This window comes from Telopea speciosissima, chromosome 7, assembly GCF_018873765.1.
Source record: "Telopea speciosissima isolate NSW1024214 ecotype Mountain lineage chromosome 7, Tspe_v1, whole genome shotgun sequence".
NCBI lineage: Eukaryota > Viridiplantae > Streptophyta > Magnoliopsida > Proteales > Proteaceae > Telopea > Telopea speciosissima.
In genome coordinates, this window is record NC_057922.1 from 65743105 (window position 1) to 65760601 (window position 17497).

General features: G+C 39.9%; 1 pseudogene; it reads right to left on the reverse strand.

The window, feature by feature from the left end:
* Positions 1-1291: 1291 nt before the first annotated feature.
* LOC122668784 lies at positions 1292-3205 on the reverse strand (annotated as a pseudogene).
* Between the last annotated feature and the right edge of the window lie 14292 nt (positions 3206-17497).

Sequence of the window (17497 nt, forward strand, 5' to 3'; positions counted from 1 at the left end):
CCATTCTGGTTGTTTCAGGTCAGAAACTCTAGTTTTATAATGAAGCCTGCTGAAGCATCGGATTCTCATTCTGAGACTTCCAGTGAAGTTTCGGACGTGTCAACTATTGAACAGAAGTAGTTTTTTTAATGATTTTGAACAAAAAATCAGAGATCAAAAACTGATTTTTAAAACTTGGAAAATTTCTCTATTCTTTCCTTTGATTCTAGAAATTCAATACATCTCTGTTTTTTAAAACTTTTCATTAAAAAAAAAAAAATAAATACCCACGACATTGAAGTTACCTGAAGAAGTTCGTTGCTCCGTCCTGAAGTCGCAGCGGCAAGAAGTTGGTGGCAGCGGCGAAGTTGCAGCGGCAGCTTCTCCTCCTCGGTTGGGCTTCGTCTCACAATGATGGCAATAGAAGAGAGAGGCGATGAGATTAATAAAGATTCGGTCTCGAGAGCGGCAAGAACAGGTGGGCTCCAGCGAAGTTGCAGGTCCTGGCTTCCGGCGGCAGCTTCTCTCAATGAGAGCAATAGAAGAGAGAGGGAGAGGAAGTAGAGATTAGGGTTGAATCTATCGGTTTGAGTTAACCATGGTCCTCCATTGGTTTGGTTAAATTTGACCTGAGTTACAATCTAGGTTGGGGTAACCATAGTTAATTTAGTATTCAAATTGAGAGAATGATTCAGAGCCGTTATATTTAGATTCGCCACGTGTCACACTCTAGAGGGAAATAACAAGAAATAATGGATCTTGAAATTGAGAGGAGTAAAATCCGCGGGAGGGAGTCCGGAATCAGAATCCTCTCCCCCGAGCGTGCTATGCTGGTTTATTGCCACATGTCTTATCTCTAAATGGAATATTTCTATCCGTATTAAGTGTCACATTGCTACGTGATGTATACAAAGGTCACTAATGAATGTAGATCATCGATCTCGTTGGTTCCTCTCATCTTTTACCGTCCATCTACCCTACCTTGTAGTATAGTATAGTTCGAAAACACATTCTCCCTCTTTCGATTTCACAGAACTTCATCTAAAACCCTCCCAGTCACAAGCCATTTCCCACTTGAGGATTCCAAATTGTGCAAAATGCATTGGAAAATTATCCCAGCTCGTGGATTAGAATAAGGCGGAACCATTATTGAGACTCCATTCACAACCCTGCAATCAATTTTTCTACGAAGCAGAAATTAGGCAGTTCCTTTCAAGGTATTCGAAGCCGCAACCATTCAAATGAGTCTACCAAAGAGAAGCTCCAACAACCATTCAAATGAGCCGAGAACTTTCCAGAATATCTGTCCAATTCATAGCCGATGATCGATTTTGGCACAATCATCGAATTCATAGCCGGTGATTATCTCTAGAATTATAATTCCAAGGCAATAGACGTCACATTTGGTGGACACTAGGTGGTATTGTAAAGATTCGGGTGTCTTGTACGCGAACATGGATTGGGCGGCTTGGGTCGGGTTCACCAGCAAGCAATAGCCGTAATCTGCAAGCAATGGCTAATAATCTTGTCCAAGCAACACATTACTTGATTTGAGATTGCCGTGTGGGAGCTCCAACGAACCCAGTTGGGTGTGTAGATAACCCATTCCTCTCGCAATGCCTTGCACAATCTTTAGAGGGGCTGGCCAGTCAAGCTCCGCATGACAAGGTCCACGATCACCTGGTTTGTAAAAGGAAAAGAAACAAACGAAACCAAAAAAAAAAAAATTTTTAATTTAATAGACATTTTTAGGAAACAGCCAAACAGGCGTGTCACATGTGTTAGTGTGCCGGTCATACTCATTACCATGCAAGAGATACAACAAGCTTCCTTTGGGAATGTTTTCGTATACCAAAAGTTTCTCATCTTTGCGAAAATGGTAAGCCAATGGTGTCAAGATGTTAGGATGTCGTAGTCTCCCGAGTCGCTTGATCTCTGCATCAAAAGCATCTCGCCCAACTCTATTAATCTACTGCCACCCCATTGGCCATGACTGCCTTATAGGAAGATCCCAAACCCTCCATTTCCCAAGACCTCGGTCGCTGCCTTCATCAAGTCAGGGAGTCCAAATACACCCTTCTTAGTGTTCACCAACACCAAGTCTCCCATCCCAGTTTCACCCTTTCCGTGTTGTGTTCCTCTTCTGCTAGACCTAGACCCTTTGCGGCTAGATCCCATACCTTTTCGGCGGCTAGAGGCCGACAATGAGACTTGCAATTCCACGGCATCCAGGTTCTCTCTACCCAACACGTCGAACTCCTCCTCCCTTCGTCTTCCCACCACTATGGCCGCCGTCACCAGTAAAAGGATCACCCCAGCTAATGTACCTACGACGACCGCCACGCTGTTGCCAGATGACGAATGCTGCACCGATGGAGTCTCCGTCATTTTTGATGTCTGCACTTGCGCTACCGCTACTGTTGGTTTCTTGGCCTCACAATCCTTGCCCAATTGTGTCCCACAGAGATCATTGTTCCCTACAAAACAACTCTGGTTGAATTTCGATAGGGACGCGGGGATTTCTCCTTGCAATTTGTTGTTGGAGGCGTTGAAGGATTTCAAACTTGTCTGTTCGATGGATGGGATCGTGCCTGAAAATTTATTGTCCTCGAGATGAATCTCAATGGGATGGGTAAGAGAGGCCAGGGAGGTTGGGATTTCCCCTGTGAATGCATTCTGATTAAGCCAGATCTTCTTCAAGGACCCCATTGTGGAGAAGAAATGAGATGGGATCTCTCTGAAAAACTTGTTGCCAGACAAGTAGATAGCCTTGAGAGCACAGAGGCGATTGAACTCCGGGATGGAGCCAGTGAAGTTGTTGCCTATGAAGCTGAGATTGCGAATTTCAGGGATCTCGATGAGGGCATCGACATCGATTTTGCCGAAAAGACCCATTCGACCAAGGCGAAGGCCGATGATGATGCCCTTGAAGTAGAGGACGCCTGTCGAAGGAGTGTCATCCGCACAAGGTTTAGAATCAGAGGACCAAGAGTCAGGGGCATCGGCATTGATGAAGGATTCCTTGAGCTTGAGGAGAGCGTCAGTATTGGGTATAGAGAAATCCATGGGAGGGAAAGTGATGAAGAAGATGATAGAGAAGAGGAAGACACTGGAGATGTAGAACAATGAGGATGGGGATGATGATGGCGATGCTTGGAGAAGGCGAACAGCGGCCATTGCTCAGCCGGAAATCGGACATCTCTGAGAAAGAACGGACCGCTGTCTGGAAGGATGGAAATTTTTCGCTCTCTCCCTTTGAGGGGATTCTTTTCATATCCTTGGCCTTTCTCCTTCTCTGTTTGCTTTCTTTATTTTCCTTCGTTTTCGTCATGGTGTGCGGTTTGTTGTGGTTTGTGATGAAGGAGTTGGCGAATGGTGCACAGTCTAAGAATAGGTTTGCAGATAGAGAATGACAGGAAGAGAGGGACAGAGAGAAGGAGAGGGAGAGAGGAACGATGGATCTCCAAGCTTTGACCATGTCAATGATTTGTTCGGTTTGGCGATGGTGGCAAAATTAGTGGCGATAGCCAGTGGGAGGGAGTTCGGAATCAGAATCCTTTCCCCCGAGCATGCTATGCTGGTTTATTGCCACATGTCTTATCTCTAAATGGAATATTTCTATCTGTATTAAGTGTCACATTGCTTCGTGATGTATACAAATGTCACTAATGAATGTAGATCATCAATCTCGTTGGTTCCCCCCCATCTTTGACCGTCCATCTACCCTACCTAGTAGTATAGTATAGTTCAAAAACACACTCTCCCTCTTTCAGCTTCACAGAACTTCATCTAAAACCATCCCAGTCACAAGCCATTTCCCTCTTGAGGATTCCAAATTGTGCAAAATGCATTGGAAAATTATCCCAGTTCGCGGATTAGAATAAGGCGGAACCATTATTTAGACTCCATTGACAACCCTGCAATCAATTTTTCTAAGAAGCAGAAATTAGGCAGTTCCTTTCAAGGTATTCGAAGCCGCAATCATTCAAATGAGTCAACCAGAAAGAAGCTCCAACAACCATTCAAATGAGCCAAGAATTTTCCAGTATATCTGTCCAATTCATAGTCGATGATCGATTTTGGCACAATCACCGAATTCATAGCTGACTATGCCATTTGACTGATTTCGGTGGTGCTGGCTGTTTGAGTTAAATAATACCGCAAGCGTACGGGTCAATCGTAGCTACGGGTCGAACACGAGGAGATATACACCACTCTATTTAATTAACTTAAAAGTAATGCAAAGTGAACCAAATTAAAGTGTTACGTTAAACTAATTAAACTAATGAAAATTAATGCATCCTAACTCATAAGTATCTAACAAAATTAAGGGATTAAATTGGCGTCCTAACACATGAACATTTAACTTATCAAACTAACGTAAATTGGAAGGAATAACAAAAACGCAACCACACTTCATAATCACATAAAAAGAAATAAGGGAATAAAAGTGCATCCACATACCACAACCATATAAAAACAATAAAAGAAATAGAGGGAGAAGAAGAAGAAGATAGAGAGAGCTAGAGGAAAGGGAGAATGAGATTAAGGGTTTAGAGAATGAGATACCTTGATGTGCTTGAATACTTGAATAAACTCACCATGGTTTCCTCTTCTAAATCTCTATGTCTTGTCATCAACATAGGAACTTAGATTAGGAAGCTTTAAACTAAAACTATTACAACCATTAAACTAGACTTATGAAATCAAAACTAAGAACTTGAAATCAAAATTAAGAACTTAAGCCAAAAATAGGAAAAGAAGAGAAAATTTCACTAAGTGAATGAAATAAAAATTACACTAAAAAACTGAATTAAAATTGAACTAGAAACTAACTAAAAACTGAACTAAAAAAACTAACTTCTTACAACCCAGAGGGCAAGGGGTATTTATAGGGGAAAGAGAGGGGAAGAGAGAGGAGGGCAGTGTAGGAGAAATATTCCCTAAGAAAAGAGAATATTCTCTTCTCCTTCCTCTTTTACAATGCCTTGAATCCTAAGAAAAAAGCAAAAAATAGAAAGAAGAAGAAGAGAAGATTGCTTACATAGACCTTCTATTTATAGAAAAGTAAACTTCCAATTCTAACAAGTGCTTCCTTTTCTTTGTAGATATCTTCTCCAAGCAATAAAATCAAAGCATCTTTGATTTTTCAACCTTCCATAGATGAGAAAATATAAATCTATCCCAAGTAGAATTTCAGAAGTGCCCTTGAGAAGTTGGAGGAGAGAGAGAGTAAGGGTGATGACTAGGATTCCTTCAAGAATAAATAAAATATCCATTCTGTCCTTTAGAAAACGTGGAGCATGGGGTACTTATATAGGCCTCACCATTGTGTTCCTTGCGAAAAATCACCCAAAATAGACCCAAATCTCGTCCAATTTGGAGTTCGGGAGCCCAAGATATCTCAAGTTGAAGTTGGACTGTCCAGAGCCCTCCAAATGGAATCTTTCGGGTACAGGAAATATAACTTCTGGTTATTGCGTTAAGGCTCCTGGAATCCAAACTTTTGCTTCACTTTGTCGCCGGCCGACTGTCAATAATTACAAATAAACCCCTGTAGACCATTTTCGTGCTATGTTACGGAAACGGCCGTAACTTCTTCGTTTCAATTCGGAATCATGTGCCGTTTGAACCGTTGCGAAGCTGACTCGATGGGCTACGTAACCAAGCCATTAACACCTCTAAACAGCTTTAAAACATTTTCTTAGTATCACCTCTATTTTCACAAGAATTCACCTAAAACCTGAAAAACACAAGAAAGCACCGAGTAACTCTGTCCAATGTGGTAAAATGTATGTTTTATGCCCTAAGATTTCACACATAAATGTGCTCATCACTGGCAATGGCGTAACAGTGAACACCAACACATTCGAGAGGGCTGGGAAAGAAAGGCAGCTGATAGATTAAAACGGCACCATTTAATCTTACCAGTCACATGACTTTGTTTATGCTGAAGATGCTGTTATACTTGGAATTGAGGTCGGTACTAGATAATATTTCCTTATTATTTATTTTAAATTTGCTATCTATTTTAACCGTGAGATAAAATTGTTTAAGAATATAGAGGTGGATTACTTCTACTTAGTTCCCTATAGTTACTCTTTTTCTTCTAATACACTGTTCGAGAGATGGTGTGTTGATTGTGTCAAGTTGATCATGGAAAATTTGCTCAACATATAGCGATTGATTTTTATCTTCACATTTTCCAAATTTGCGACTTGTTAACTAATTTTGGCTTTTGATTCTTCTTCCATTGGATTGAGGATCAAAGTTTCTTCCATGTGCTTTTATTGAATGAAAAACTATTTAAAAGTGTGTTTACACCCTATTTCAATCATTTGACCGAAATAATATTTATGCTCAATTTTGGTCAATGACCATAATGATCTACTCAAAGATGGTTACAATTGATAAAACATATGGGGATCATTGGAAGTTACTTAACCACCTGGTAACTACAAGAGATTACCAGTAGCAACTATAAAAGGAATGCTGGCGATGAAGAACGACACCCAACAATTCAACACAACAAGTCTTTATCTTTCATTTTTTTTTAGGAGTAGTGTAATGTAGACTTTTGTCCAACAATATGTCTTTTGGCTTGTTTCAAAAGACGTCCATTATCATCAAGTTGCAAGCTTAAACAGTTCGTGGTTGGCAAAGTTATGAAGATTTCAACAAATTTGTTTCTGGGAAGTAAGCAATTTGGTCGTAGAGTAGTTGTAGTGTAAATACCAAGTTGTAAGTCTCATCAGTTCGGATTTGACGAGTTATAAAGACTTCAACAGATACGTTTTGCAAAGTATGTAAGTTGATTTCTTCTTCTTCTTCTTGGCATTGTAATCTTTACATTTTAAAAGTCCTTGGATTACCAAGACACTGGTAAGAACCCACTCTTTGATTCAATTCATTTTATGGCATCTTCAATTCACGCCGTTGATGCCGAATTTAATGGAAACATTTTTGGCACTCCCGGTGGGACACCAGTTAGAATCGAATCATAATGTTGCCAAGAAGAGGAAATGTCGGTGAGGGAATCCAGTCCCGAATCAAACGCTGAAAAGGTGCTCAACCAGGGGAAAATCTTTTTGTAAATGAGCACCGAGAAGCCGTAACCCACTGACAAGGGGCATAGTTTATGTACTAGCCTTGTTGCTTGTGTTTTGAATGGCCAACAGTTTATTCTCCGGCAAAAAACCATACCTCTATTGGTTGACACCAAGCAAGGGGCAAAGGGCAGCAGAAACCTGTCGCAAAGCTGCTTTCTTCTCGAAGACAGTGGGCGACAACTGGTTAAAAAAAACAGCGAGAAGATATACTCAAAACAGAATGCCAATTTGTTCGGTGAAGAAGAGCCACAATGAAGAAATTAGAGTATTTTTATGGCTCAATTTTTTCGGTAGGGAGGTGGCATCTACATGATTCAAAGCAGAGGTTCTATATATTCCGTCGAGTTCACGAGAGCTCCACGTGTAAGATCACGACTAATAATGGGCCCGAGAAGAAGCAGATAAGAAAAATTTGGTTATCGACAGAAAATGAGTTTCTTTTCTGACCTATGCATTGACAGTGAGAGCGAGAATGATGAAAGCCAATTTCAGCGTAGTAACTAGCAAACCCAAAAGAAGTGGAAAGGGACTACAAGCTGATTGGAGAACTATTTACATCAGATCGGAACATGCAAGCAGTTCTTGATCAATGTGGGGTTTTTCTCTCTTATGATTTTGTTCTTGATGTGTTAGCTCAGTTCCACCTTGCCTAGAGGCCAGCATTTCAGTTCTTTTGCTGGGCTGGGCAAAGACCGGGATTTTTACATGATTCTAGGACATATCATTCTATGATGGGTATACTTGAAAAGTCATAGGCCAATGTGGTACAAATAAAAGGCCAGTTCTCTGTAACATCTGAAACCGCCTTTTGACCTTTCCCTCTTTCTCTCATCGTAACAATCATGGATAATGCTATGATCTCATTATTGGGTGATGTCATTAAGTTCTTCTATGGATAATTTTTTGATTGTTATGATGTCATCAATGGATTTGCAGAGAATGGCTCATGATTACTTGAGTGAGAAGATGTTATACTCAATCACACAGACCGAACCTATTTCGGTTAAAAAGATTGAGAACCTCATATAGGTTAAGCTCAACCCCATAGGCACGACCCTAGCCTCTCTAGCCAAATATGGTCGGTCAGAATGTGGGCATCCATAATCCTATTTGAACTCTTATGACCCCGTTCAAACAGGATTGTGAGGGGCATTGTTCACACCCTATTTCAGTTATCTGACTAAAATACTATTTATGCTCAAATTCGGTCAATGGAGTGGATCGGTTTGACTGGGTAGTTACTCTAATTGACCGTAATGATCTACTCAAAGGTGGTTAAAATTGATAAAACAGATGGGGGATCATGGGAAGTTACTTAAACCACCTAGTAACTCAAACAGTTGGGCATGTGTGATATCTATGCACCAACTTGAGGGGGAGTGTGTTGAGTTATGTAGCCAACAAGGGCAATATGGGGGTTTTCCCCCATATTCGACTCATTAGTTAGAGTCGGCTATGGGGGAGGTATTACTGTAATTTTTTGTTCTCCTCTTTTATTATAAATAAAGAGGCTTGGTGATCCTATTGATCACAAAAGCATTTATTCCTAAAGGCTGCTAACACCTTACAATAAGAGACCTATTAATATCTTAGGCAAGCTTACAATAAAAATAGAAAGTAAGGAAAATAGAAACTATTAAATCCTAACTAAAATAGAAGGAAACTAAAATTAAAAACTACTAGGCTTTATAGTTAAGCCTTCTAAAACAAACATGGAAGGACATTTAAATAGAAATTAATTAAATTAGCAACTAGGCAGTTGGAGATGTGACTAGTCCAGATCTCCTGTCAAAATCATGGCCAACAAAGGCCTCTTCTAGAAGGCCGGTTGGCTGGGTAGAGCTGGTCTTCTTGGTTGGTTCGAACTGGCTCAAGCTGGTCCACATGAGGCTAACTCAAACCATCTTGGTTCTTTGGTTCTTCTATTTCTTCTTCTGGCCAGAATTTGCATCAGCTCCCCAGACCCCACAGTTGCAGGAGCCTCATGCAATGGGTATGCCCTTTTTTTTTTAGGATTTGCTTTCATATTCTTTTTATAATTCTGTTTTTAACTTTAATTTAAAACACCAAAAAAAAAAAAATTTTTGATTACCGAGGGAGCACATATTACCTTGAAACTAGCTTACTGATGTAGATCACAAGTTCCAACACAGATGTAACTGTAGGAATAAGGTCCAGAACACCAGTCCAGAATCACTGTGGAGACAAGCCTAGGCTGATGTGGCCTGGTTCTTGGTTGGTTTGATGGGAGCACATTCCAAGAGACCAGATTTCTAATTTTTAGGAACATATCATAAGGGATCAGGCAGATTGCATGAGGATTATCATTTCCAGATTTGGATAGAGTATCGGCCAACAGTTTAATAGATATTTTCCAGATTTCCTTGCTGGTTAGGAGGAGATAATGACCAGATTGTGTGCTCCTCTCTCAATTGATTGGGGTTGTATTGTTGTCCATGCCAAGGCATATGTGCTCCTCTCTCAATCTCATATTGTGATGCACATAGACCAAATCCTCTAGCTGCTTGGCACCCAATCAATTCTTGCCTATTGGAGTGTATGAGGGAAAACATACTCCAGTTGTGCTCACACCCGGTGGCGGAACATATCTGGGAGAGCACTTTCACTACTATCCTGATCAAATTGGGTAAGTCTCTTCCATATAACATCCACTATTCAGCTACGTAAGAGCATTAAAGAGTACTGTTAGGTGGATGGTAAACTATGATGTATACTTGAATATGAATGAAAAAGCTATAGTGATTGGAACAACTAGCAGCAGTGGTATCCTGACCTGAAAGCCATCCCTGAAGGCTGGCATCTGTATCCATTTCAATGTTTGGTACCAGTGTTTGCATCAATACAAAAAGGGCGTACCCAGTGCACGAGGCTCCTACCACTGCGGGGTCTGGGTAGGGTCATTATGTCCGCAGCCTTACCCCTGCATTTGAGAGAGACTGTTTCCATACTCGAACCTGTGACCACTTGATCACAATAGAGCAACCTTTACCGTTGCTCCAAAGCCTGCCCTCAATACCGAATTTATAATTGCATAAGTTCTAAAGTACCAAACAAAGTACAGGTCTCACCTCTTGATTGGCATTGGACTGAGCATAGTTGCATTTGGCTCAAGCTTCTCCATCATTACTTGAACTGCATCTATCAGATCTTGTCTTATTCCAAGTATGTGCTTGTATTGGTACTTGGGATTGAGTTAACACGTTGAAAACAATGCAAACTAGTGAATAAGCAACTAATTGACAAGTAAGTTGAATTGAGGTGAGTAAAGTAAAAAACTCAACAACCTTATGCAGTGGATGTATTAGCTGCCTTTCCCTTCAATCCTTGGTTATGGTAAGGAACTTTGTGTTACCCCGCCTGTACACTTCCCTCGCCCGCATCTTCATCATTTCAATAACTTCTCACAAGTGTAATAAGGTGGGCTTCTTCTATGAGTCCTCCATTCTCAACATGCTGACTACCAACTCTAATATCCTAAAGACCTTTAGGTCATCCCAGAACTTGTCACTAGAAATGGTTGCCTGAGATGCTCGACCTCCATGAGAAGCAAACTGCTGCCACTCAAACCAATTCACTGAAGCAAACATGGACTTAAGCCTAACCTTCTTTCTCTCAAAGCTCTTCAAAGTGATGTAATTTGTGACGAAGTGTGTTAGCCTTGGCCTCACCAAGTCTCCACCACACTTGATCCTCAACATCTGCAGGGCAAATCCATGATTGTAGACAAAATTTTTGAGGTCCCCTCCTCATTCCTCTCCCCAACTCCAAAGCCTCTCTGAACACCTTCATAGCCTGTACAATCACTCCCAACATGGTCATTCAGGTCACCTCTAATAATAATCGTTTCATCTTGGCCAAAACCCTGCACTAACTCATCCATGTTGTCCCAAAAAGTATCGAAGCTTCCCTAGGTCTTTAACTTCAAATCTTATCCCCAAGTAGGCCTTTAGTTTGCCTATTTCATCTACATCACTTTCGGTGATGACTATGTCATCCACGTAAACAATCAACACTATAATATGCTGGTTCGTCTTCTTGATAAATAGAGTATGATCAACGTTACTCTGTTTATATCCAATAGACATTATAGCTTTATGGAAATGATCGAACCATGCCCTAGGGGACTGTTTTAGACCATATAAAGTTCTCTTCAAATGACACACTTTTCTTTGTGTTTCTGAGGCAGCAAAGCTAGGAGGGATTTCCATATATACTTCCTCTTCAAGCTCCCCATGAAGCAATACATTCTTCACATCGAGTTGTTGAAGATCACATCCTTGGTTAACAACACAAAAAATGATTACCTTGACAATATTCATCTTTGCAATTGGGTAAAGCCTCTAGTCACCAGCCATACCTTGTTTCTCTCCACAGCCTTCTATTTTACAACAAAAACCCATTTGCAGCCAACGGGTTTCTTTCCTAGAGGAAGTGAGACCAAATCCCAAGTGTCCTTTCTTATTCAGGGCATTAATCTCTCCATTCATCGCTTCTTTCCGCCTCAAATTAATTAATGTCTCCTGCCGGGTATTAGGAATAGAAACAAAGGACAAGGAGGAAACAAAGGCATGGAAAGAAGGAAGCAATATATGAAACAACATTAGAAATGGATGTGTAGTACAAGTTCTTTGTGGCTTACGAATAGCAATTGGTAAGTTAAGAGTAGGATTAGAAGCAGACTTACCAGAAGGAGAACTCGGAACAGGTAGTGCCGATTAGTGGGAGCAGTGGTGATTCTTGTATGCCACGTTTCTCGAGAGAAAGTCTTCAAGCTATTTAGTTCCCTAGCCTCCTGCTCCCCCTGAATTTGTTTTGCTCCAATTATACCGTTCTCAAGTTCTATAGATGTATCTTCTACTGTGGGTACATAAAAATCCACCAATGGTTTGATGAGAGGTACCCTTCACTTACTGTCTCCACCTGAAGAGGTTTCTAGGTGGAGTAATAGGCCTCAGATTCTCGAAACACGACATCCATTGTAACCAGTAACCTCCTGGTAAGTGCGTGATAGCATTTATACCACTTCGGAGTAGCAGAGTAACCCAAAAACATACAACAACATCCCTTAGAATCAAATTTCCCACTGACATGATGATTTCAAGCAAAAAACACACACCAAAAGACCTTAGGTGGCACTACAAAGGAAGAAGACCCCAATAACATGGAAAAAGAACTCAATTGAAACCGATGGGAACCATCGAGATATCTCGATTACGCAAGAAACCGAGACGAGACAGAGTGGGAGTTTAAAAAGTTAAAGGTTTCGATTGGTTTCGACCAGTTTCAATCGAAACTTGTCAAAACCAGTTGAACCAAACCAAACCATGACTTCAAAGTACCAAGATTCGATTGAAATTTTTCATTTCTCACAAATTTCGATCGAAACATAGGAGAACTCGGTGGTTTCGACACAAGGAGTGGGAGTTTGGCTAAAAAAGTGTGAATTTTTTCACATATTTCCTTCGTTTGGTGCACTACATTCATCAACTCTCTTAATCCAGTGTGTGAACCTCTTTTCTCAAAGGTAATAGTGTTATTGTCCCAAAAGCAAATGTTTTGTACAACACTGTTGAATACATGGTAGAATTTGTTGAATTTAATATATGTTAGCGTTGGCCCGATCTACGACTATGGAGTCGATTTTCTTTTGTTTTGGTAGGCCAATTATTTTTTTATTTTTTTATTTATAAAAATTATTTCCATACAACATTTTTTTTTTTATGATTTATATAAGATGGATGGACACCAATTTAATAAATGTTAGGACGTTGTTGGCCGATCTACGGCGTGACAGAGTCATATTATTTTATTTTATTTTATTTTTGTTTGGATTTGAGCAAGTGTTGGCTGTTGAGCACCTTTTTTTCTTATTTGGGTAACATGTATTATTTAGTGTTCTTGCACTTTAACTTTATGTGAACCGTGGAACTAAAATGCAGAACTCGACGATGTTTTGACCTTGGAAAAAACCGAGTTGACTCGAGATCTCAATCATGTTGGTGTATTTTTTTTTCCAACTCGAAGGTTGGTTTCAGTAGGTTTTAGACCTAGTTTGGGTCTGGAACTTGATACTGAGCCTATTTTAGGCCATTTAAACACAATGTCAATATCCCATTTTGCAAAAACAAAGTCCAAATAGGAGTTTCACTTAGTGGGAAACCAGGACATACACTTATTTATGCCAGAAACCAAGACAGACACAGGACAAACACTTATTTATGTTTAATATCATTTAAGTAATGTATTTCATTTACTTAAGATATTATTCATAAATAAGCAAATATCCTATATTTAAATCCAATAAAAATAGTTAAAAAATCAAATTCCAAAAGGAAAAAAAAGTTAACCCCCCAATTCAAGAACAAAAACTTGATTTTCGACGGTAGATGTAATTTTTAACTTTCTAATGTTGGGGTTTTTCTCAAATCTAAAAATTCTATATATCTTAATATGGTAAAACATTGCTAAAAACTGAAAGTGCGGTGAAATATTTATTTGTTTTTATGTCCAAAAAAATATTTTCATTTAGAGCGATTTTGACGGCATTCGCGCACACCAAATTAAGTTTGACCGGTACCAATATCACGAGAAAGTCCCCCACAAGATGAATGTTGTCGGTTGGTGAAGAGGGCGGAACACTCCTGGGTAACTAGGTGAACCATGCAGTGTGACGGCTTTCCTCTTATTGCACTATCAAGGTTTAAAGTATCGGTATCGGGTATCGTATCGATCAGGTGATTTTAAGAGACGTATCGTATCGTAGATACGTATCGATCGGTGCAGAAACGCATGAAAATAATCAAAATACACATGAAAATATATTTTGGGACACAAAAAACAATATTAACAAGCAATATATGTCATATATCATGCATATACACTAAGAATTGTGAATAATGTATAACCAGACAAGTGCAATACTTCTAAATTGTTATAAAAGATGAGATTTCTTATATGCAGAGTTACTCTATTTCCATGAAGAATGCCGGGGTGGATCAAACTCATGTCTATAAAGGTCTTTAAGAATAAGAGCAACTAGGATGATGTTGTTTACTGACCGAACATAAGCACAATCCTGACCCTTAAGGAAGCCATTTTCGGTTTTGGGTGAAAAATGGTGGATTTGAGTTCAAATCTTTGCAAATGTATACAAAGCATACATCTAATAGTTGAACCTATTCTCCTTGAATCATCGCAAAAAAAAAAAAAAAAAAGAACAAACTAAAATGCAAGATTTGAAGCAAAAGATCAAGTTTTCAGAAAAAAAACCTACATTTTCCCTTCAAGTGTTGAGTATGTCTTGTATTCCAAGGATTCGAGTGCGATGTGGATCCGACCCAACCCAATATATTTTGTGGCGATCCGAAGGGAGAAAAAGTTGAGATTTAGTTCGTGAAAAAAAATTACCTTTTCTGGTTCGTTTTTGGTGTAAAATATATTAAAAAAAAAAGGCATGTGTATCGATACTTATCGGTACGTATCAATATGTATCGACCGATACATATCGATACATACCGATACATTTTAAAAAATAATAAAAAATTGGAAACAATATGTATCGGCTGTATCGATATGTACCGACCGTATCGTATCGTATCGTATCGACATGTATCGATCGATGCATATCGGTATGTATCGTATTGACACTGACCGATATTGAGACGCATCGGTTGATACGGTACGATACGCATCGATACTTTAAACCATGTGCACCATAGCATATGTCTGCTCAAGAGTCAGGAATGGATCATGATTCAGGACATGAGCCCGAATTTGATCAAACTCAACATTCAATCAGACAAAAAAGTCAAATATACGAAGACCGTCTTCCCACTTTTTGAAGGCAGTAGCATCAACATCACAGATAGCAGTGAAGGGCCCATAACAATCCAATTGTTGCCACATGCTATGCAGTTTAGAGTAATATTGGGAAAGATACAACTCCTGTCGCTTTGTAGCATGTATTCTCTATCGGAGTTCATAACATTGAGCAGCATTACCAACCTAGGAGTAAGTGTCCTTGGCTATCTTCCAAATTTTGACAGCGGTATCAAGAAGGAGATAGCCACCAGCGATTTCAAGATCCATGGAGTTGATGAGATACGACATTGCGAGAAAGTTGGATGTCATCCATTTATCTTTAGCAGGACCAGCTTCAGTAGGCATAACAAATGTCCCTGTGATGTAACCTGAAAGACCATGGGAACCAATAGCAAGAAAACAAGACCTGGACCACATCAAATAATTGCTCCCATTTAATTTAATGGGGCTGACAGGGAACGGAAGGAAGTCACGCTGATTTGCTCCTTTGTCTCCGGTAGATGTAGTAGAGATCTCAGAATCATTCATAGTTGCTGATCAGGAAAGAACTCAATCATCAACACCCGTAAAAGATCCCGAAATAAATCATCAATAAATCCCAACTAAAAAGGGATTTAAAACATGGCAGGTAGAAGGCCCCTTGGTGGGAAATAACTCACCGCCAAGGGTGAGAAAGACGAGGTGGAAAGGTGTGGTGGACTCGCGATCGAGAGAAAGGGAGGGCGGTGACACCGGAGGGGAGAGAGAGCCTCCGGCGGTGCTTGAAAAAACTGAGAGGAGGCGGCAGAGGTCAGTGGAGCTATCGGTGCAAGAAACGAGAGAAAAAGAGAAAGGGAAAAGAAATTCTAGGGCAACATTCTAGAGGTACAAGGACTAAAATACCCCTATGATAAGAATACCCTTGAACCCATATTACAACAGAATACAACGTCGACTAGACTATTAATACTTACTCCTTACACTTGACCAAGAATACTAAACTTCACCAAATATGTTGTGAACTGTCACTATATGTACTAAATGTCACCACACACATAACTGAAGTCTTAACATGGTGAACCACCAGGGATGTTGACCAAATGATCTTTAAAACATGAATGACTAGAAATCTCAAAGCAGGATGACGATAGATGGAGTGGAGATTAAATATGTGAGTGCTCCATCCTTGAAATGTTTACCAACCAGATAAACTTTTTGTTCAATAAGTAGATGGGACATGAATCTCTGCTAGTTTACCAAATGATGGACGTACTCCATGATCATCGATCATATGTTTCTCCTTTGTCAGACTGAACATTGGGTAAGCTATGTTATGATGGCAGCATGTTGCCATAGTGGTGAAAAGTCATCATTTATTTTTTTGCTTAAAATAATTTCCTTTATATACTTATTCAAGGGTGCATGCTAAGTAAGTGCATGGATGGATTGTTTAGAATTTTAAGTGACATGAATTAATGAATTATTTTTTCTATTATGTTATCTTGAGCATTGGAATTTAGATTAGGGTTTGTTCTATGCAGATTCATGTGAGAATGTGTTGATAGAGAATTGTTATGTTAGTGTAGTGGATGATGGAATCACAAAAAAGAGTGGTTGGAATCAATATGGAATTTTTTAATGGCCAGCCGTCCACGCGGACATTCTCATGGTGAGGTGAGTTGTTCCTCAATATTATTTTCCCACTCATCAAATGTACAAGTGTGTGTGGGCAGGCAGTGCCTCTGCTTGTATACGTACTCTGTATTGCAGTCAGTCTGATTTTTTATGGATCGGAGGGGCTATTTTGGTTGTTAATTTGCAGCAGCAGTGTATCTCACATGGTGCGGTAAGTAGTACCATGACCTCCCCCTTCCAGTTATGGTAACAACTTCAGGCCTCTCAGACCAGTCCAAACCTGAAACAAATGGCCTTTAGGGCTGGAATTAATGTCATCACACAAGGCCAATCGATCTTCGGGATCATGCTTGGCCTGTGTCTGCCACATTAATTTAGCCCATTAACATCGATCCGTGGTACAATTCTTAAATAATTTAAAGGAAAAAAGAGAAAATGTTAATTTCTTGTTTCTCATTGTAAGGCCCACAACCTAGCTAGCTGATAAATAGGACAGGCCATGCCTTTCACATTGCAGTGCGCAGTGCCAGTTAGTTGAAAACACACCTGGATGCATGTTGGGCGGCACAGTTTGATTAGTTGTTGACAAGAAGTCCTTAAGTGCAGTATTGCATTTTTTTTATTTTTTCATGAGCATCTGTACGTGTTTGCATTCGAGATTTAACCAATTAAGGTCTGCTTTGATTGAACTATTGACTAGTGCAGGAGTATCAATAGACAATGAAATGTCTGGTGGAGTATCAAACATAACAGTAGAGAATCTTCATGTGAGGAGCTCAGGATCAAGACTGCCCCTGGGAGAGGGGGATACATTCTAGCTACAGGAGTCTGACCTTTGACAACGTTAATTCAGGTGGGAATTGTCATCATGACAGACTATTATGAGCACCCAGATGTGGGGCCGGTATGATCCCAAGGCCCTCCCAGTCTTTGAGGATATAATTAAGCCTCAC